We start from the raw sequence: 24,593 nt of genomic DNA, 5'->3' as shown, positions 1-24,593 counted from the left end.
GTGTACCTTATTTGGTAGGGCTGTTGAATGATTCATAGATCCGCCATTTTGAATATATATGAATATTGATTAGCTAGACCAGTGATTATAGGCGGTGAGCCGCTTCGCGACTCACGGTTCGTAGTCTCGCCATATCAGACGTTCTGCTTAGGGTTAGTCTAGCAGCAAAGAAAAAAGCTCGGCACTCCGCCTAGATTATAGGCTAGACGATAAGCAGCTTTTAATATAATACAGTTTATTTTTTCATGTAGCCATTGCAATATTGCGATTAGTCTAATTACAAGAACTCTATACTACTGCAATTATGTGAAAGCTAGTTGAAATATAACATATAAACAATACACCATAATATGCAATTAAAATAAACATGCCCTTCAAAGAACTGTTTAGATAATATCACAGAGTTCTATGAAATATTTCCAGCTGGAAGAGAACAATATGGAACAGAAGATATATACAGTCTTGAAAATTGTAAATGATATAAATCAAATTTCTTAGTAAATAAATGTAAAGGGTGATTAATGCATAATGTCATTCACATGTCAATTCAAATTACTAAAACAGTCCAAATTATTCTGAGTATATAAATAGAAAGTTAGAAACAAGAAAAACAGAGTTAAATTTTACCTTAATACCTAAATATGTGGTAATCTACGCTAAGTTCTCAATTACATCTGGTTCAGAAACGCATGAACAACGTTACACAAATATAATCATGACGATTTTGTTGTCTTCTTCATCATCATCGTATAGACGTATGCACAATTCACCCACCAGAAAACACGTACTTGAGCTGTTGATTATAATAACTTTATCTTATAAAGTGATTTGACAATTAATCGATCAAAACCGACCAATGCGCTTACAGTATTGATACCCCGGTCATTGGATTCACTCGGCACACGTCCCCCCCCCCCCCCGGGGGAATATTCCGGCCATGTGCCAAATTACAAGTACACACAAGCCATTCCCACCAAATAAAACGTGCCCGTGCTACCGAATACCAATTTAACACCTGTGTGGTCAGGAGCAATGAAGATCAAATGCCTTGCTCAAGGATATAAGTGTCGTGCAGGGGATGGAACCCTCGACCTTTGCATTTCCAGTAGAGTGTTTAGAAAACTCGACTACGACACTTCCGTTTAACAATGAAATTACCCATACTACCATTTAAGATTTGAAAACACTCTTTTTCACACGAGGTATTCATTTAAAACCAAAAAAATATATATATCTTTGTTGCGCTATTCTTATGAGTATAGATTTCGAGAATGACGTTTTTTCATCTCACCCAAGTATATTTAGACACTAAACACTATCTCTAACATAGGATTATAATATGCATGATAAATATGCACAAATAGCAGTTGTTCGTTGTATAGATACATTTTATATATGCAACTATCTCTAGTTCTAAGCAAAGCTTGTTTATTATTTAAAGATTCTTTTTATTTCATACCAAATCTATTAACCGAATGATATATACATGTACTATATGGTTTTGGTCTATGCTGGTATTATAAATATGATTATACATCATACTCATGTTTATATAATTTAGGAAAGCAACTTTTAAATATGTGAGTAGTAGAGAAAATGGTATTAACTTACCACAAACAAAACTGCCATCATCTGGAGCTAAACATCAAATTTAAGTGGTGTGGAGAAAAATGAAAATGCTTATTTAGTATAGTTTGGCAAAATGCATTTTTTAAACATAGGTTTTAAACTTTTAAGACCAGAATGTATGATAAATCATCATAAATCGGAAAATATATTTTAGGTTTATTGACGTATACGATGTGATAGTCAAAAGACTAACGGTGCAAAGCTTTACAAACTATAATTTGAATAAAAATATGAATGTTGATTAAATCATTACAAAAGTGAACATTTCTATATAAAGTTTGTGTCAGATTGCAAATTAAACGAGTAAGCTAATATTCAATTATAATTCAAATAATAATAATAATAATAATAAAAACGTTACTAATAAAGCCCTTACCACCGAAGTCTCTAAGCGCTATAACAAACAAAATAGACTGATAAACAATAACATATTAAACAACAAAAAAGTGCAAATAAACCTACAAATTACAATACATATGGAATACACATCAAAGTGAACAGAGTTAATTACTCATCGAAAGCAATTTTGAATAAATGTGTCTTAAGACTAGTTTTGAATAGGTTAACAGTTTGACAGTTTTCGACATTTAAAGGTAGTCTGTTCCAAAGTACAGCAGAAGCTTTGCAACTAAGAGCAATTACGATAATAAAGAGGAGGAGCTTCTCAAACAATAGAACAGAATGTGAATATTGTATAAATAGTATTCATAGTATTCAAATTAAACCCAAAGATGTTATGATTTATTTATAATAAAAAGATAAGAAATGAAAATGAACTTTTGCATTAAACTTAAATACGGCTCCAAACATGAAGTTCGCTCTCCATTAATCTTTATGCCGAAGGTTATGTTAAAGTTCATACATGACTAACTTAAATCGGAAGGGATTTATTCGCCCAAACAAAGGATGCAAAATCTCACATACTGACTCCACATTCAAAGGAGTAAACAGTATTGATCTGTGTATAACTGATGAATCAAGTAGCATTAGCCACACTACACAAATAGCCACAATACAGTTGTGTGATATTACCACGTCACAGTTAGGTTATGAATAATTAGAAATATAATTGCAAAGATGCAAGAATACGTACTGCATTGGTCGCACATGGCTGGACACGTATCCAAGACAAAGTCAAAACCAGGGATTACCCCGGTACACACAAGCTGCGGCCATCCAACGCCACAATTCGCATCGTAATCGCCACAAGGAACTGGAGAAAAGGGAAAATAAACATTAAGAATCCATAATTTTGAGACAATTATTGAAGAACAAAAGTAAAGATTTGGTAAACTAAAAATGTAACGCTTTTCAGGATTCTCGAAGTGATGCATTATACCCATGACCATGGTATGGGTTGACATCATGAGTAAGAAAATTAGTAGACAACTTTTTCGACATAATATACAGCTTTAAATGTACAAACAGAAGGGGGAATTTAACAAATAAACAGTAGTCCATCAGTCTATTGCAAGAACATTCCCGAACATTAAAAAAAAGTATTATTAACAAAAGAAGAAGAAGAAAATAATTATATATATATATATATATATATATATATATATATATATACACAAACACACACACACACACACACACACATATGCAGTGATGAAAACACCCACCTGAAAGTTGACTTGTGGTCGGTCAACTTTCAGAAGGATTTTTCTATAGCTGTATACACACACACATATATATATATATATATATATATATATATATATATATATACATTATTATAAAGGGAGGGTGACCAAAAATAAAAAAGGAATTGACAATGAAACAGTTTTACCTGAACAATCGACACCCGTAAACTGTGGTTGGCAAGTACAGCTGCAGTCTGCATTGAGTGTGGCACAGTTCTGGCAGTTAGCTTCACACGTAGTCGAGCATTCTAAGAAGAAAAATCGAGAGGTAGATATAAATGAAGAAATAAAACAATTCCAGTTTTTAAGTAAAACATGTTTTTAACACAATCATTCGTATATGAACACTGACCAACCCATGCAGAAAACAAAACTATTTTGAAACTAGAACTTTATCTTGCATGTTTATTTAGATTTTACTTTTACTTTCTTTCCAACCCTATTGTACGAGTCTTGATCATGTTGCACGTCCATCGGTTGATATCGCATTATGTTGATATATTCTGTGTCACCGCCCCCCCCCCCCGTCCTGCGCTCCCTCTCCCACTCCCCCATGTATCGATAACTATGTACTTAATCAATTAACCAAAAGAATGAAGGTGATGATAAACTTAGCAATAGATTAAAAAACAATAATTTCTCTCTTGACATTTGATTATATAGATCATTGTGAGGAATTATGAGAGCCGTGCATGATACTATCAATATTTGATTCATCGCTACTATGGTTACCGACTACTGGTTTTAAGATGCCTTGTTACATTATTTCGGTTACCCAAACATGGGGCTCAATGAACAAATCAATACATGCATTCATCTCTTTGAAACTGTCACACTCTTTCAAGGACGCGTTTCTGCAATGCCTAGAGAGATATCATTATTGATCAATCCCATTTACGCATGGCAAGTTGAAAATTCATTCTGAAGAAATTTCAATATTTGCTTCATACGTGCTTCTGTCGCTTTTGGGACACAACTATGTTTTAGTTTAGTTTTATCAAAAGCAATATATATTGATTGTCGCCAATAAAATTAGGATTCATATTTGCTTCAAACGTACCCGCTGCGGTGGTCCCATCCTGGCACTGTCCTAAATATGAAGAAAAGAGAGAAGGTACAAATGAATGCATCAAGGTTACATCGATAATGATTGTCAATATTAGACCTCTATCGTCAAGGTTCCGTCATTGTTGCACTCTTCTAAGTCATGTATTCAAAGCAAACATCTCCCACAAAGTAATAGAAATAGTATTTGAACATCCTTCGCGTATTCAGGTGTCGTAAAACCGACTATATAGACAGGAGTTTTGAAATTCATTGTCCTTTTGAATCCCTCTCCCCTTCGCTTAACCGTCGCTTAATTTTGAGGCACCGAGGGCGTCTATTAATGGTACTTCTTCATCCTGTCTAGTATATAGTTGGTACATTGATATTATGATACACTGGCTTAAATCAGCGAATAAATGAGCATGTCTTTCGTGCACTATGTCGTTACTTATGAAACATTAAGTCAATATAATTTGAAAAATCTGAAAATTGCGATGAAACAGTTGTTATGAATATTTGGATGTTGTTAATTTAATCTTGCAAATTAAATAATTCAAGAAAATCTAGTAATCCAATCCAGTTAATGTTGCTGTAGCACCTAATGGGACAATGTCAAAATCATACGCCATGACTAACGAAGTTCATGCCAGTTTCTGAATAAAACGGTACCAATTATCATAAACTTAACAGGGCTGAAAATCTGCCCCCCCCCCCCCCCCCCCCAAAAAAAAAAAAAAAAAAAACACAGGAGAAATAAGAAGTTTTGGAAAGCAACAGAGGCGTATTCAGGTTAAGAAAAAAAATCTGGCGTAATTAGCCGACCCCCCTTCCCGCCCCCACGTTATTTTAAAAGCCCAATGAGAAATGAATTTAAAAAAAAGGAATACAAATTACAATTGGGGTACATCACGAAGAGATGCTCAGATCCCCTCGCCCTCCTATATTCTGGGTATATCAATGTTGTGTATCAATTATTCGCGGAAGATTCATATCTTGCAAATGTTTTACAGTATGAGCGTTCTAGCTCATATTCGTCAAAGCGGGTTCAGTTCAACCTCAATTAGGGATGCCAAATGACGTATTTAAAGTGGCTCTGGGTGTGTACCATTTATCTACCCGATGAAAGGAAGAAAGAGAGAGAGAGGACAGTAAATTAAAGTGTTAGGACCCCTTCCTACACCACCCCCTCTCAGTGGCCTTTTAAAATCGAACTTTTCCCACCTAGTACATGTGGAAAGAAGGGAAGAGGGGAAATTGAATGTGGGAAGATAGGACCCCCTCCCACACCATTCCGTAATCGATTGCCGTGTACATTGACATTTTCTTACATCTGGGGGTGTTTCACAAAGCTGTTCGTAAAGTAACGCATAACTTGAATACAAACGATTTGAATATGAAGTGCCAGATAGGATGCTCAAAGTTTTCCCTGATGTTTAAAAAAAAGTGTGACTATGTTTCCAATAACCTCAATTAAATTATGGCAAAAATATACTTTGCATTAAAAATGTTGGTTATAATAAGTGTTTTAATCTACATCTGCACAGTTCAACTTTAGTTGATGCAGATAGAAATGATTGAGCACCCCGTTTGGCTTTTCATGTTTAAGTCATTCGTAAAGTCATGCGTAACGTTACGAACAGCTTAATGAAACGCCCCCTGGTAAGACAGCTCCCCCACATGACACAAGTGTCCCCTTCAATGGTCAGGTCCATCCTTCGCCATTTCCAAAATTCTACGGCCAGCCGAACCTCTCTATCGCTTTCATACTATACTGTTTTCCCCCAAAAGTATCTATAAACGAAATTAATATGATCATGGACCAAAAAATGACAAAAGTCTGCGATGACATGTTTTTTTTTTTTTTTTTTTTTTTTTTTTTCATTTTTCATTTACCACACGAATTCTGTCAACTCTTCGGAATAGAAAGATTGACAATTGACCTTCAATAAACAATGGACTAACTCTGCCCTTTAAATCAGTGTTTAAACTTGACCTTCAATAAATAGTGGACTAACTCTGCCCTCTATAAGTCAGGGTTTAAACTTGACCTTCAATAAACAGTGGACTAACTCTGCCCTTTAAATCAGGGTTTAAACTTGACCTCCAATAAACAGTGGACTAACTCTGCCCACTAAGTCAAGGTTTAAACTTGATCTAAGGTCATTTCACTTTCCAGTAGTTGTGTAGTACGTCCATACAGGCGAATGGGAGAGATCTTCGGGTAACACTTGCAACTGCAAACAAAAGTAATCGTGACAATTTCTGTTTGATCGTAATCCCTTTTGTTGTCACCTGGCATACACTTCCTCTAAACAATGATTCTTTCAAAAGGACTAAGCAATTATTGACTTTGGCTTTGTGCTTCCAGTTTACTGCCTTAAACTGTATCTTTTATTTTTGTATACGATGTCCAGGCAGATACCCTTGGGAGATACGCCTTTTGAATCAATATGTAACTTTGAATTCGATACTATATTTATAAGAATAACGGGTGTCATTCTAATATGGCAGTGCATGTAGTAGGGTGTTACGAATCTGTTTTTTGTTTTAGTTTACTTTTCGTGCGTACTTGACGAATGACAATTTGTTTTCTGTATCAAACACGAACGAGCAGATTCTGTCTCTTTTTTATGAGTGGTAGAGCAGATACTAAAGTCTTCATGTCGTAAAGGTAAAATGCAATGCAGTGTTAGTTGGTATAGATCATGATCACACACATTTTAAGACAAAAAGATCTACACAAAAATGGGTACATCTATTTGGGATGCAAAATTGTGCCATGCATGGTTTAATGGTTCATTCACGTGACTGTCAATCGAAGAGTTAGGGGTTCGAATCCCAGTCCGATACTGCAAGGCGTTAATCCACATTTGACACTTTCTATCCTAGTGCAAATGGGTACCTGGCATTAATAGGGTAATAATGATTGCAGACCCCCCCCCCCCCCCTGGAAGAACCACATTGATGCCGATTATGCTTCCCTGTGTAAACACAACTGAATCGGTGATGAATGAATAATATTGTTTAACGTTATTATTGCTCGTCTGACTTTGGTTAATTAGGTCCCTGATTTCATTTAACAAAAGTTAAGTTGTATACCGCGTTGTACGGGTATAAAGGATGAAAGCAGTGCACATTAATGAACCCTTTATTATCGATTTGTGTGCAATTAGGGGTATTCTCTCGAATGTTACAATCATGCAGGCGGGTTACATGAATGTCATTAAGATATATCAAATCCTTATTGACCCATGTCTAGCAGGGGACATTAAAGTCAATGTTAAAAATTGGTCATGCATTACCGTTAGCACGTGTTATGCGAGAACTACGTGGTAACGTCACGATAGATTAGTAGGAAGACCCCCTCCCCTCCCCATCTGTGGTCGGTAATTGAAAATTAATTAGGTATAGTAAAAGAGAAGGGCGAGTTTTGGTCGAGATGGAAAGTAATTTGTGAGCTTTTTCATTTGTCAGTATTTATTTTTTGAAGAATATCGTATTATAAATATCTCCTGACAAGACATTGCTCTTCATCATCAACAGTGGTGTAGCGAGAGGGGCACAGGTGCTCAAAGGGCACGAACCCCCACCCCCATCGAGATGTAGACAAATAAGATATACAAAGTACAAACGGAGGAAAAAAGAGAGGGGAAAGGAAAGTGAACGAAATTGTCCTAGGTCCCCTCCCAAACCTTTACCTTAATCGGTGGCCCTGTGAATTTACTTTCACCCACCCACAATGAGTTTCCCCCTCTATAATGCCAGTGCCTCATATAATATCCGGGCCCGCGCCAAGCCCAGGCTCGTAGCCAGGGGGCGGTGGGGGCTGTCGTCCCCCCCCCCCCCCCCCCCAAAAAAAAAAAAAAAAAAAAACGCCTTCCAAAAAAAAGAGAGAGAGAGAGAGAGAGAGAGAGAGAGAGAGAGAAGAGAAAAAAGGGAGATGACGTAGGAAGAAAAAGGAGCAGACAAAGACAAGATTCGAGAACGGTACAACGAATCGTCTTCTTTCTCTAATATTTTAATGAAATGTCAAAGCTTCCGTGATTTGCGTGGGAGGGGGGGGGGGGGGTTAGGAAGGAACTGAATCCAGACAATGATTAAGAGTCTATAACGGTCCAACGAATCGTCTTCTTTCTCTAATGATACATGTAATGAAACGTCAAGGCTTTCGCGCGGGAGGGGGAACCGAATTCAGACAGGGATTAAGAGTCGAGAACGGTACAACGAATCGTCTTCTTTGTCTAATAATTTTATGAAACGACAAAGCTTCCGCACTTCTCGCGAGAGGGGTAGAGGGGGGGGTGACTCCCTCCTCCCTGCACCCACCCCCCTAGGGAGCGCGCTTCGCGTGCTCAATACCGCCCCTCCCCCTAAAATTAAATCCTAGCTACGCGCTTGGCCAAGCCAATTGATATCATTATCTCTGATGACTGTATTTTAACTTCGAAAACTAGTGTGCATCATCTCTACTCAAGCAAGGAGTACATCCTACCCTTATACAAGTGTACAATAATTGTATTCAAGCTTATAGTAATATCTCTACTTACGACACAGTTTGTTATCGCACGTCATAATTCCTGATGTGCATCGCGTACAGCTAGTTCCTGTTTCGTATGGTTTAATATTAACCTGGTTTCCTCTGTTAAAAAAAAAGGAGAGAAAAGTCATAATTTGTTGTTATATTTAGTTGTTATATTTTCTGTATTATTCGGCATTCATTGATACAATTTAAATGTACAGGCATGTGCATCCATCAAGAAGATACCACAATGTTGCTTATATCCTACCGATCATTTGAGGCTGTGGTGGGGTATAGACATTGTGACTGACCCCGTAAATGACAACAAAGATAAGAAGTTGTAAACTAATAGAAAACAAACTTTAATTTTGATTTGTAATTATCAAGTTAAAACCGATGTCCGTCCACAAGTGGGAAAAGGAGAAGGAGACAGATGAAATCCCCCCCCCCCCAACTCCTATCACACATTTTCTTTTGAGTGGTTGATGACAATCTCTGTCTTTTGAATATTTGCTCAACTGCGGTTAATGAACTGAGCACCTTTCTTTGTTAATTATCAAACGGGATGGCCGGCGGAAGCCGAGATATATACCGAGTATGGAAACGAAGATCACTTTCTCTTTACTTCTCCTCGTTCGTTTCTCAAAATAGTGCTTCTAGGACCCTTCGCGCCGCATTGATAAACAATATTATTGTCTGGTCTATACAGTATTATTGTCTGGTCTATACGTCTTCGGGAATCAAGTAAGAGGATTTTGATTGAATACTAGATATTTCTATTTAGGAAACGAGAAAATTAAAAGCTTTGTCCCAATAAGGTTACCACTGCTGATAATAATTGCATCGTTGCATATTACACAAATTTAGGGTTCTGCTTTTCATTTAAGAAAATAGGATGAAATCAAAAACATACACCCTGTGAAAAGGTTGGGCAATATTTTTTCAACACTTTGCCCAACGTTGTGCTAATAGTCAACCCAACCATCTATTGGGTAATATTTTGCCCAGGGGTATTCGTAAACGTAAGTACCCTACTTCACACGTGCATAATTGTTTCGTATTTTGACCAAAATTTGGGCAAAGATATGACTCTTCGACTGCCCGACTGCGGTAGCCCACTTGTTGGGATAATCTTGACCAGCTGTTGGGCAAAATACGAAAATATTGCCCAATAGATGGTTGGGTTGACTATTGGCACAACGTTGGGCAAAGTGTTGAAAAATATTGCCCAACTCTTTTTTACAGTGTATTAGATATTCCATCACTTTGTTTGATAAGACAGTTTGTGTGTATAAATATCAATTTAATATATTCGGAATTAATTTCCTTTTTTCTGAATGCAATTTGGAATATTCCTATATCGCATAATTATGATGTCGTGTATGTAAGAATAAACCTCTTCTATAGCTGATTGTGTATAACAGTTTGTCTTTGTAACATCTGTTATATATTAGTTCTCCTTGGAGTTCAAAATCAAAAGATAAAGCCTTGTTAGCATTTTACTTTTCAACGGAAAAGCTATTATCATAATAACTATGATAGCCGCTATAGGAGAACGTGGCATTCGCGAAATTTTGAGAGGCGCCTGTGTGAATAAATAATACTAATAGGACATATTAACATATAAAACTGTCCATATAACATGGGTATTGCCTTAGATTTCCCCGGGTTGCATATTCGTCTAAATAAGGATACACTGAGTAATTAGTCTTTGTGTAGAGTAGCAGACTCTTTCTGATCGTTACCGAAGCTATGTGGTTATATATTCAAATCGTCGAATCTTTACTAAATTAACACCTCAATTTCAATTATATTTCACCCTTCTGAAGCGAGATATTTCCATGACCAAAAAAACTACCAAGTTTTACCTTTGATGCTTTTACTTTTAGAAGTAATAAAATCTTGATATTTTCGCCACTAAGAATTGGAGTGATATTTGTTATATCAACATACTTGTAAATTATCTTTGATCGGTATCCACAATTCTAGAAGTTATTTTACAATGTAATCTGTAAACAAAAAATACACAAAAAGGGCCCATCTCCTCGGCTTCGCCACTATTTTTTGTATATTTTGTATATTTATTAGCACATTAGGCAAACATTTTCACTGTGTTTGGGAAAAATTGTCATTGTCTTCAGGACCAACAGGTGAGGAGAAAACGCTATCATATTCCCTCTGAGTACATATAGTAAAGGGTTAGGTCGTATTGCGTTTGAAGAAAAGAAAAATGTTGGCAGTTGGATCTATTTGTAGGACATTTTTAAACCTGTGAATGGCTAAGGCTCTCTTCTATTAAATGACCAGGCAAATTCCGACGATAAATCATGCTTGAGTGAGCAAAGGCCACTTTTGTGAAAAGGTGCAAAATCCAGACTTGAACCCAATTTGTATTTATTCTCATTTAAGCGTACAATATCGTCAGATTTTGTTAGTGTCGTTTGATATAAAAAAAACTATACACTATCCATAGGTAAGAAAACTTCCAGATAAAATTTTGAAATATTTTGTTTAATATTCTTTCGAAAATTTGAGGCCCCCTCCCCTCCCTCCCCGCCTTGCACCATATACGTATTTGGGACCGATCCAAAAGGCATTCGTGTACGAGAAATATGCCAGCACTATTGACTCGACCCATATCTTAGACGATAGTTTAATCCAAGAAGAAACTGTGGGTAATGCAAAAGTATTTGCTTTATCTTTCTTGTATGTATACCAGTGATTACTAGTCCCGACATTGATGAGAATGGTGACAGAAGGGAATTTAAATATATATATATATATATATATATATATATATATTGAATGTTTATATGCATGGCAACAATGTTGTGCATATGCATACAATGAGGGTATGTGCCGAAGTGTTACTGACGCAGATTATGGCTGCTTCCTCACATTGAGAACAACAATGCAGTGAACCATGATTTTGAGAAGGGTGAGCGAGAGAAAGAGAGAGAGAGAGAGAGAGAGAGAGAGATAGAGAAAGAGAAAGAGAGAAATGCAGAGAGATGCAGAGAGATGCAGAGAGAAATATAGAGTCAGAGAGAGACAGATAGATAGATGTTTAAAGATAAAAGCATGAAGAGAGTGCGAGATAAAGTAGAAGACGGCCACTAGAATCATTGCTATGCTCAGAACTAGATACAGAACGATTCTTTTTTTTAAATGTTCATCTATGGATGAGTAATTTAAAATGCAAAGACGGCTATAAAAGTAGCATTAGTATCGCGATTTAGATGATGTCACGGTATATTGTTTGATTGAGCTGTTTATTGTAAGTCTTTAATCTGTGATGCTCAATATGTTTAGTGAATATCAGGTATCATAGTATAGTGGTTTATTCACTTAAACATCAATACAAGGGACGAGGTTTCGAATCCCAGCCCAGCTTTTAACGTCCTTTGGCAATCGGACATTGATCCAAATTTGTCACTCTCCACCCGGAGAGTAATTAGAATTAAATACAGGGCCCTGCGGAAGAATAGCATTGATATTAACGAGGCTTCCATGGAGAAAAAAAATATTAACATTTGTTTTTCTATTAGGCCTATTTTGTGCATCTGTTGAGAATCAAAATAATCGAATGTTTTATGAAAATTGTTAATATTTTATGAGGTCATAGGTCACGTCAATACGCATCAATGGCTCTAGAAACTGCTCTGTTAATTCGTCCCTTTTTTTAAAGGAAACCAATCATGACAGGGCACCTTTTTGTGCCCATATCATCGCCAGAGAGACATCAGTAAATATGTTTGGAAATTATCTGGACATTTTACTCGATCGGAAAGATATGTATAGATTTATTTTCGAGCCATTCATATCGGGGATTCACGATGTACGCTAAGACAGCCATATCCTCACAGGACGCCTACGTCACGGCTACGTGGCTAAGGGACCGATCCCCATCTTCATACAAACTCGTGAAAATGCCTTTTGGACGAGTCCAAGGAGCGGCTCTGTATTGCGCCTTATCGAAACATGAAACTGATGGTATTATTGGAATTAAAAGGGAAACAAAATCGTGAATGTCGCTCTTGTTTTGACATCAATATGTCCCTTTGAAAGTTGTTAAAAACTGAGATTCTTCAGCTATCTCGTGAGAAGAGGAGAAAGGATGTTGATATAAAAATGCATCGTGCAGGCACTAAGAAATCAATTGAAACAAACATGCATTAAACGTGCTATTTAACATTCTGAGATAGCTCTTGATAGAGAGAGAGAGAGAGAAAGAGAGGAGAGAGATATACAAACGTGACACACCGCTATCAATCGGCACATGCTTCTAGTATGCATATATCCGATTTGTCAATGTTTGTTCATTTTGTCTTTCTAACGTCTTTGACTTGTCGCATTTAGAAAAAGGGTGTGAATGTTAACTTTAAAAAATCATGACGTAAGCGTTCATAATAAACGCTTATAATAGTGTAAAGAAAAGGATAGGGACAATCAGTGGCGTACGCAGGATTTTTTCAAGGGGGGGGGGGGGTTTAAAATCGGGGTCAAAATTTCGCAACGACTCAGGAAAATTTGAAAATCGCGCCGGCCAAAAAGTCGCTCAGTGGGGGGGGGGGGGGGGGGGGGGGGGGGGGGGGGGGGGGGGGTAAGAGGACACTTTTTTTTTTTTTTTTGGTCTCGAAATTTGAAAATTTGACATTTTGCTCCGTTGGGGGGGGGGGGGGTAAGGTCACCTTTCTTAGGTCAGCCATGGGGGTAATTTTTTTTTTTTTTTTTTTTTTTTTATAATAAAAAAAAAAAAAAAAAAAAAAAATCCAAAGGGGGGGGGGGAGGGGGGGGGGGTTTTAGGGATTTTTTTAGGGGGGTTTACACACATAAAAATACCAAAGGGGGGGGGGGGTTAACCCCCCCCAAACACCCCCCTGCGTAGGCGCCTGGGGACAATGCTTTCCGGGCATGTTCTCCTCGACTCTGGAATGAGCTTCCATTTTTGTTCCGTTTATCACCTTCGCTGGATGTCTTCCGAAAATGTCTAAAAACTCCCCTCTTTGACCATGATCAACATTAGCTTCTTTGATAGTTTTATGTACAGCGCTGTGAAACAACAGTTTGTATATAAGAGCGCTAGAAAAATTACGTTATTGTATTGTATTGTATTAATACTTTACTACCCGCCTTTATTTCGGTTGAATTGAACGAAATGTTACACGAAGTAGCTTAAAACAAACTGATGACACAGGAGATCAGCAAACACTAAAAAGAAGACTTCAAGAGTTCCGATGATATATTGTGTTATTGTATCAATGTCATTATCAATACTATTACAGTATTATCATTTAATTTAGTAGAAGTAGTAATAGTTGTAGAAGTAGTCGTACTCTTTACTATCATTAGTTTCATTATTATTAGTAGTAGAAGTAGTAGTAGTAGTAGTATTACTATTATCATTATCATTATCATTATTATTATCATTATTGTTATTATTATCGTTTTCATTATATTATCGTTATTATTATATCATTACTATCATTATTATCACCATCGTCATCATCATCGTAAGAATGCCATTCTCTGGTCCGTATTGTTTTCTCCACGTTAGTACATAATATGTGAGGAGCTCTTCTTTGAAATACTTTAAAAAGAAAACAAGTAGCTTGTCGTGTGTGCAGTATAATAAATAATTATGTTTCGTTATACATTAAACACATTCAGTAATCCCGGTCTCTAACGTGGCATTTTGAATGAGGCATGCAATTTCAAATAAACGTTTTCCTGTTTTCCTCAATGGTGATATCATCTTGATACTGTTACAACTTGCTAACACTGTGTAGCTGACGTAAGATAGGATTATCAAATATGGATAATGTATTATGGTAATCATTATCATTATTATTATTATTAATATTATTATTATTTGTAGTATTATTATTGCTGTTATTTTTATCGTTATTCTTTTTTTCTTTACAAATTTAACGAGGTATATGAGACGGAAAGTAAATACTCACTGTTCACGGTAATTGCAAGCGACGATGTGGTTATCCGTGAAGTTCAATGTATCATCATAACCTTCAGCACAAAAACTTCTAGCGCAACCAACTTTAGATGAAGTATCCCACACCAACTATGAGAAAAAGGAGAGAAATATACACGAATTATTAAAAATCAAACGCTCCATCATCAGTTTATATAATTATTTGCTCTTGTTTTGTAATATATTATCAAATATGTTTATTGTTTCAGAGTGTATGTTAACTGTATGTGTAATACAGTGCTCTCTTGCGATACACTTTTTATTTACAGAAGGGACTACACTGTACAAAGAACACAGAGTGAATGAATTAATAAATAAAACAAAATAGAAAACAATAGATTCATGTCCATTATACCAAAATTGGCAGTAAACCGTTTTAGTACGTATATTATTTGTTTATTGGTGTCAGATTTTCCCTTAATCATATACATTATTTTAATGGAAGATGATTATGTTATTTATTTAATGTCTTCATTTTTCTACCTTTCGTTTATTTGTCTATTTCTGATTTGTCTTTCCTTTAGCATTGCCATTTTTAACGCACTATGTTTCATTCTGTCGTGATAAATTTTTACCAAATAGGCCACATTCTATTAACCGATCATTAACATGCTTCCCCAGAAGTGGCCAAACTTGTCAAAATAAATAGATTAAAAATCAAAAATCAGGTTGAGAGTTTCATTCATGATTCAATCGACCGTACTACAGACTGATCCTTACCTGTCTGTAGTGCCCACATATCTTATCTGGTAGACACGTGTCCGTCTCGTAGTCATACCATTGCCATTCGTCCCACCAGCTGCTGATAGGTCCTGAGCCGTCAGGTAGATCCGCCACAAGCCCGCGCCAAAGGTTCTGACCAATTCTCTCATTTTCGGCCGCCTCGGGGAATCCGTGTTCGTAGTAACAGGAATCGGTCCACTCCTGCGCCCAGCCCGCCAACTCGTCATCCCAAGTCTATAAGGATGGCAAAACACATAGACATTACCTTTAATTTGTTTCTTTTAGACCGCCGGTATACAAGACCGGCAATGTTAGTCTTGTCGGCCTAGTCACTTTGCAAAGGGTTCATGTGATTGACATTGTCTTAATTTATTTCTTTTCCCCGTTAATTTATTCGCCTTTTTCTTATTATTTCATGCAATTCTTTGTATTGCTATTTTCTTCCTTATTTCCTCTTCTCTTTTATCATTTTTTCATTTCCGGTTATCGTATTTTTCAAATTTCCTTTTGAATTCCTTTGTTTCTCCCTTCTGTTCTCTTCTCCATCACTCCGGATATAATCGCTTATTTATTGCCTTTTTGATATTTTTCTTCTACATTTTTCTTTCTTTCCTCCTATTTGAATAGTACCTTATGAATCTACTTGAATACAACTCTTTTTTTTGGGGGGGGGGGGGATCTGTCTTTCCTTGTGCATTTCTTTGTATTACCCTTCTTTCATCTTATACGTCTATCCTTCCCTTTGTAGCACTCCTGTGTTTCTCTCTTTCTGTCATCTGCGAATGTTTCTTCACCTTTTCTTTCGGTTCTTCTCTTTCTTTGTTACGTCGGTCTATTGATGCAATCATTTGACATTACTACCCCCTCCCCCCTCCCCAGGTTTTCAGTGATCAATATTGCTTTAACATTTTACAGCAAGTTCGAGATGAAATATAGTCACAATTCAAAGATTTTATTTTCTTTCTTTTTTCTTCTCAAAATACGATTGGTAGTTGGACTTACGCACTTGCGTACATTGTCTGGTATAAAAAAACTCATGTTTCCCCCCAAACTTTCCATCAATTAGGAAAAATTATGTTTAAAACTGCTTATTAAAGTATGACATCCGATTGATATTGGCCCAACTTAGGGCTCACATATGCAGGGGCGGATCTACGGGGGGGGGGTTAGGGGTTTAACCCCCCCCCCCCTTAGGCTGCCAAGTGAAAATGTGATGTGCATAGAAAAAACGCCATTATGTGTCCATGGCCAGACCCACACAGTATTAGTAGATGCCAGGAAAAACATCCCTTATGGGGGTTCAAAATAGCCAAAAAAAATGCAATAAATTATCAATAATTCATTGCAATTCCCCCCCTCCGGTCCCCAAAAGGACAAATCCCTCTATAGGGCCATGCATTATGGTTCAAGGCATGCCCACATAGAGGATTTGTTTATGTTGGGGGTCGGGGCAAAATGCAATGAATTATTGAAAATTATTGCATTTTCTTTGTTTTTTTGTATTTGTGGGGGCGGCGACGTACCGTAGCCCCCGCTGCGTACAGTCATGATTCATTGGATGAGCAATGGCCTCGTTACTGTGAGCCCCCATTATCAAAACCGTGTCAATGTGCTATATTAGTGCCCTTTTATGAGGCATTAATCCCCATTACTCTAAGTTATCACTTAAGGACGTAGGTCCCCTAGTCGATTTGCATAGTAGCATACACATGCTTTAGCAGTCACGCAAAACAAACACTCACAAATTATTATTCAATAAAATCTGAGAATTGATTCTGCTATCTAGATCTATTAGGAATAAATCATTGTCAAAATCATTCCATAAATTGGGCTCAAACATAATTATTCCACCATTATGACCAACAGTGTATTATGTATCTAGTCTGATTGATGTAGTTTCTTAACTGTTTGTAATATACGTATCCTTCTAGGCGCCTTGAGAATTCCCTGATTAACAATAATAGTTGCACATAAATCAAACTAGATACATAATAATACGGATAATAAGCAAATAACTACCGTTGGTGAAGGTGATGGGACAAACTATCACTTCCGAGGCGATCTGGATGTAGCTATCTTTCCGAAGCGAAGCTAAGGAAAGATAGCGTATACATTCTGATCAACGAGGAAGTGATAGTTTGCCATCGCCTGAAACCAAAAGGTGATTATTTTCTTTATATTCCACATCTTAAACAGTTTAACTACAAAAAGAAAAGGACGTGTATGCATCTACATGAAAGACACCAGGCCCAAATTCCCACCAAAAAAGTTAAAAGTTTAACCCAACCTCTAATTGAGGGTACGTTGCGCGCAAGTGTTTGCTTTAATTGCGCTCATTGGTCATGCGCGCTTAATTACGCCTGTTTTAGTGCGCTTTTGGATTATCTTCAGTGAAAGTGCGTTGCCCTGTGTAGATGTACCTCTATCTTCAATGAAAGTGCGTTGCACTGTGTAGATAGTAGTACTATCTAAAATGATCGCAGTAAAATTTTAAACGTCCCACAGAAGTCTGCCGTCACTATAAACGCGTCTTAGATTGGAATTCAATTGTGCTTGTCATTAATTGTCTTACCGCTGGAGACTTGGAGATGTCTTTTCTTTAACTGCTTTTGATTCTTTTTTAATGCCTCAAATTTGTCAGATGAAAATTAGATAAAATGACCCTTCGAAGGTCTGATCTTAAATTTATCGACCTTTGATACTCCAGACCTACAGGCAAACGATTTAGATGACATATTGTATGATCCCACGGGCAGTGGAAACTACCTCGCACTTTTGGTCATCTTAACGTGTATTCTTCGCTCAAGGCCCCAATTCAATTCCAAATTTCCAAAGTTATTTAAATTACACGAGGGTTTGTGTCTTTCTACAAAATACACGATAAAAATTAGCCAAAAATAACCTCGTGTCAAGTTTAGCTGAATGAATGCGGATATTATTCGATGGTAAAAAGTTGTAAAACGACTTTGAATTAAAGGGAGACAAAAATCGTTTCTCAAAGTTTGTTCGTTGATGCAGGGAAGCAGGGTGCGATCCAGCCGGGGGCGATTTTCAACAACATGAAGCAAATAGTAAGCATCTGAAAACTTCAGATGCCTGTTTGATTATGATTTAAATTTGAGTGTATGCCTCAATCATATATAGAGAATATAACCACTAATTTCGCTGAAACGATTCTCCTCCGTCCCCTTCTTCTTCATCTTCTACTTCCTAGTAGTAGTAGTTGGAGTAGTAATAGCAGCAGTATCATAATAATCATTATTATATTTATAATTATAGTAAATATCGTAATTATAATCATTATTATAAAGCTTATTTTTTATTATCATTCTTATAGTTATTTGTACGCTTCTTCTTACGATCATAATTATCGTATACACAATACGTCATGTGCAAAAAATTTATTGCTATGATACATCCAAGATGTTTACCAAAACTGTCAATTCGTTGCTGAAATATTATCAAGCCAAAAGAAGGAACATTAGAATTCTATTTTAAATTGAAATAAATTATATAAGAGAAATAAAAAGAGAATACAATCATGATTTGGAACTAGGGGGAATAACATGGACATAATGCACTTGTTTACATGACCACATTATCTCTTATTCATTCTAGCTCCAATGTTTTCAGACTGTTTTCAAAACAATATCATGTTTGTCGATCATAGTTCTATGTAGCTTGATGTCTCATGGTAATTTAATCAATCTAAGCAACAATTTCTGAATTTTAGCGACAATCGTTCGCCATTGCTGCTCTTTAATACTATTATGACGTGCAGTAACAAATTGAAATTTCAGAACTCATGATAAATTCATTTAACAGTTGATTCTACTTGGTTGATTCTATTGTTCGGATTATTAAGCAGAACGAGATAGAAATTGACATTCTCATGGCTAACAAATTTGCGTTAGTAGTTGTTCATCGTCTCTACAATGCTATTTGGACAATATTTGGTGACAAAAGACGGCATTTCTATGTAGCTTCAAAAGCCATCAAATAACAAAAACATGGCAGATAAAAAGATCCTCAGTACTGAGTCTAATAATTTAAAGAAAATTTAATTTGAACCCGGCCTTATTCTGTCTGTCTGTCTGTCTCTTTCTCTCTCTCTCTCTCTCTCGCTCTCGTTTGTCATTGCCTTCATTTCCCCTCGCTTACTTCATTCTTACTACGGAATATGTAATGTGTATGTGTATGCCTCAATCATTGAGAATATACTTGGGAGGGGGTTGTAGATAGTGCGTTTGTAATATTAAATTTTTGTAATATTTTGTGTTTTATTTCTATGTTTGATTATTTCTGGACCTCTAGGAAGAACAGAGCCATTTTAATAATGGCTCTGAATAGAGCTTTCCAGCCGTTTTTTAATTCTTGATTTGTATTATTTGTAAATTGTATTCTTGTATGTATTGAATTTTTATACGGAAAATAAAACCAAACCAAACCAAACTAATATCGCTGAAATGATTCTTCTCCTACCCCTTCTTCTTCAGTTACCTCTTTATAATAGTTGTAGTTGTAGTAGTAATAGCAGCAGTATCATAATAATCATTATTATTATCATTATTATATTAATTATTATAGTAAATATCGTAATTATAATCATTAGTATAGTAATTATGTGTTATTGTTATTATTCTTATAGTTATTTGTATGCTTCTTCTTCTCATCATTATTATCGTATACACAATACGTCATGTGCAAAAAATGTATTGCTATGATACATCCAAGATGTCTACCAAAACTGTCAATTCGTTGCTGAAATATTATCAAGCCAAAAGAAGGAACATTAGAATTTCTATTTTAAATTGAAATAAATTATATAGGAGAAATAAATAGAGAATACAATCATGATTTTGAACTAGGGGAATAACATGGACATAATGCACTTGTTTACATGATCACATTATCTCTTATTCATTCTAGCTCCAATGTTTTCAGACTGTTTTCAAAACAATATCATGTTTGTCGATCATAGTTCTATGCAGCTTCATGTCTCATGGTAATTTAATCAATTTAAGCAACAATTTCTGAATTTTAGCGACAATCGTTCGCCAGTGCTGCTCTTTAATACTATTATGACGTGCAGTAACAAATTGAAATTTCAGAACTCATGATAAATTCATTTAACAGTTGGTTCTACTTGGTTGATTCTATTGTTCGGATTATTAAGCAGAACGAGATAGAAATTGACATTCTCATAGCTAACGACTTTGCGTTAGTAGTTGTTCATCGTCTCTACATTGCTATTTGAACAATATTTGGTGACAAAAGACGGCATTTCTATGTAGCTTCAAAAGCCATCAAATAACAAAAACATGGCAGACAAAAAGATCCTCAGTACTGGGTCTAGTAATTAAAGAAAATTTAATTTGAACCCGGCCATATTCTGTCTCTCTCTCTCTCTCTCGCTCTCGTTTGTCATTGCCTTCATTTCCCCTCGCTTACTTCATTCTTACCACGGAACATGTAATATGTATGTGTATGCCTCAATCATTGAGAATATACTCACTAACATCGCTGAAATGATTCTTCTCCTACCCCTTCTTCTTCATTTATCTCTTTATAGTAGTTGTAGTTGTAGTAGTAATAGCAGCAGTATCATAATAATCATTATTATCATTGTTATATTAATAATTATTATAGTAAATATCGTAATTATAATCATTATTATAGTAATTATGTGTTATTGTTATTATTCTTATAGTTATTTGTATGCTTCTTCTTCTCATCATTATTATCGTATACACAATACGTCATGTGCCAAGAATTTATTGCTACGATACATCCAATATGTCTACCAAAACTGTCAATTCGTTGCTGAAATATTATCAAGCCGAAAGAAGGAACATTAGAATTTCTATTTTAAATTGAAATAAATTATATAGGAGAAATAAATAGAGAATACAATCATGATTTGAACTAGGGGAATAACATGGACATAATGCACTTGTTTACATGACCACATTATCTCTTATTCATTCTAGCTCCAATGTTTTCAGACTGTTTTCAAAACAATATCATGTTTGTCGATCATAGTTCTATGTAGCTTGATGTCTCATGGTAATTTAATCAATTTAAGCAACAATTTCTGAATTTTAGCGACAATCGTTCTCCATTGCTGCTCTTTAATACTATTATGGCGTGCAGTAACAAATTGAAATTTCAGAACTCATGATAAATTCATTTAACAGTTGGTTCTACTTGGTTGATTCTATTGTTCGGATTATTAAGCAGAACGAGATAGATATTGACATTCTCATAGCTAACAAATTTGCATTAGTGTTCATCGTCTCTACAATGCTATTTGAACAATATTTGGTGACAAAAGACGGCATTTCTATCTAGCGTCAAAAGCCATCAATTAACAAAAACATGGCAGATAAAAAGATCCTCAGTACTGGGTCTAATAATTTAAAGAACACTTAATATTCTCTCTCTCACTTGTTTGTCATTGCCTTCATTTTCCCTCGCTTACTTCATTCTTACCACGGAATATGTAATGTGTATGTGTAGGCCTCATGTTAATTAGGGTCAATGGTCAAATTGTCTCAATATACCTTACATACATCCATAATGATCAAGGCTAAACAGTAGAAACTTGACATATGGATAGAACATAATGGGAGAAGCATTTTATATTACAATATGAAATCGTGAAAATGCATTCTTCATTAGCATACGTATCACCTAATTCGTAAAAGTGACGAATTAAAGTCTAGTTATTATTATTATTATATATGTATTATCATGAATAAAGACGGATAAACAACATGTATAAGAAGCCAGTAACACTTCACGATCCTTAGACATAGTAGAGAAGCCGGTTAACGAGAATGAGGGTTTATGCATGAACTCTTCGGTTGCTCTCTTCGACTTAATGGCCCGGTCCCACTGGCCGATGGACACAAAACGTATGCATAAAGGACACAGCGGACGAGCAAAATTTCGGGGGTGGTTCCATCCGTTTTTATCCGCTCCAGAAATGGACAAAATTTGCGAAAATTTGCGAAAACAGAACGGAAAATAACGGACATGGTTAGTATGTAGCGGGGATGTTAAACGGATGTTCATCGGAAGCCTAGCGGATGAAATAGGATGAAAGTGAATGACAGCTTTGAATACTTTATATACGAGATGCATACGCTTACATCCTTTCTATTTCCGTGCTACTAACGATGTACAGACGTTCCATGTACCTTATCTTTCCTCCCTCTTTCCGTTTTCAGCTGCAGCGGATGTGAGTTGCGAGGATGCCCAGAGGATGCAGAGAGGATACAGCGGACGTTTAACGGATGATAACGAACATAGAACGTTTGTTGCTCGTATTTGTCGCGGATTTACATCGTACACGGCGGAAGTTCATCCGTTCTAAAAGTTTTGTGCAGCTCAAAACTTTTTGCGCGGATGAAATCACAGTGGACGGATGCTCGACGGATAGAGCGTATGAAACACGTATGCAATGAGTACACAACGGATGCAAAGCGTTTTCCAACGGCAAGATTTTTATACGTTTTACATCCTCTTTGCATCCGTAAGTGCAGTGGGAACGGGCCTTAAGGTACAGTCGCTCATTTGCCGCACGTGCAATTTTGTAAAAAGCAATAATGTCAACAGAGGGAAAGGTTGTACTTTGTGCAACACAATGGCTTTCCAAATTAACTCATCTCATATTTTGATTAGCGTCATGCCAACCCGATATAGATTAATCTTGCTCGGGTATACATCTATCTATCCCACGATAAATACAATTTGGCAAGGGGAGATTATTTAAGTTTGTCTCATGTGAACATTCGGTCACTGCAGAAAAATTATGATGAATTATTCCTTCTTTATGATAACTTAGATTCTAAATTTGACTTAATTTGCTTATCAGAAGTTTGGAATGTGTCTAACATGTCACTACTGGGTTTACCAGGATATACCTTGGAGGTTAAGTGTAGAAAAGATTCAAGGGGAGGGGGAGTAGGGGCATATATTCTTTCATCTCTAAAATATTCCACTCTAAATTTTGAAGTATCACATGCAGAAAGCCTTTGGCTTGAAATGTGTATTGTCAAGAAAAGAGTAATTGTGGGTATAATATACAGAAAACCAAACACTGATGTGGATGAGTTCCAAGATAGTTTGTTGAATGTTATTTGATGGGAGACTTTAACATCAATCTTTAGATACTGATCAGAACTGCATTGCATTGTTTAGGATTAGAGCAATTAATTACAACCCCCACAAGGGTTACAAAACTGACTTCTTCTTTGATCGATCATGCATATACTAATGTAAATTCTTCAAAAATTCATGCAGGTGTAATAGAAACTGATATATCTGACCATTTTCCTATCTTTGTAATTTTTTAGCATTGTACAGTTACTAGTAATGACATGTGTCGTAGGAGAACTACTACCCGTAGCTTTAAGAATTATGAAGATAAAAAGCTTCAGGAAGAATTATCAAAAGCAAGATGGGATCTTGTTTTCAGACAAGAAGACGTGAATAAAGCATATGACATGTTTTACAAGTTATATCAAGAGATATGTGATAAAAATGCACCAATCGTAACACAAAGACCAACCAGAAATAAAAACACTGCCAAAAAACCATGGATAACTAAAGATATACTGAAGTCAATACGCAAAAAACAGAATTTGTATTGTAAGTATAAAAGATCAAATTTTAATTCAATATCTGGAGATAGATAGAAAAAAAATTAGGAATATTCTTACTTTAGTTATAAAAAATGCAAAGCGTAATTATTATAGTGATATCTTAAAACAAAACCGGCACGACACCAGAAAAACATGGCAGACTATAAATGAGTTATCGTGTGGTAACAAAGTGTCAGGAAAGGGTACCGACATTGAAAAATTGACTATTCATAAAAACGGTGGGAGTAGGGTGATAACATGAGATTGCTTCTGAATTTAATAAGTTCTTTGTTGATATTGGAAAAAACCTGGCAGATAAAATACCACAGAATGATGCAGATTACACTGCATATTTAGGAACTAAGGTGAGTAAAACTCTCTTTTGGAAACCA

This window comes from Strongylocentrotus purpuratus, unplaced genomic scaffold (genome assembly GCF_000002235.5).
Source record: "Strongylocentrotus purpuratus isolate Spur 01 unplaced genomic scaffold, Spur_5.0 spur5_scaffold_8, whole genome shotgun sequence".
Classification (NCBI taxonomy): Eukaryota; Metazoa; Echinodermata; class Echinoidea; order Camarodonta; family Strongylocentrotidae; genus Strongylocentrotus; species Strongylocentrotus purpuratus.
This window is presented reverse-complemented; position numbering follows the sequence as displayed.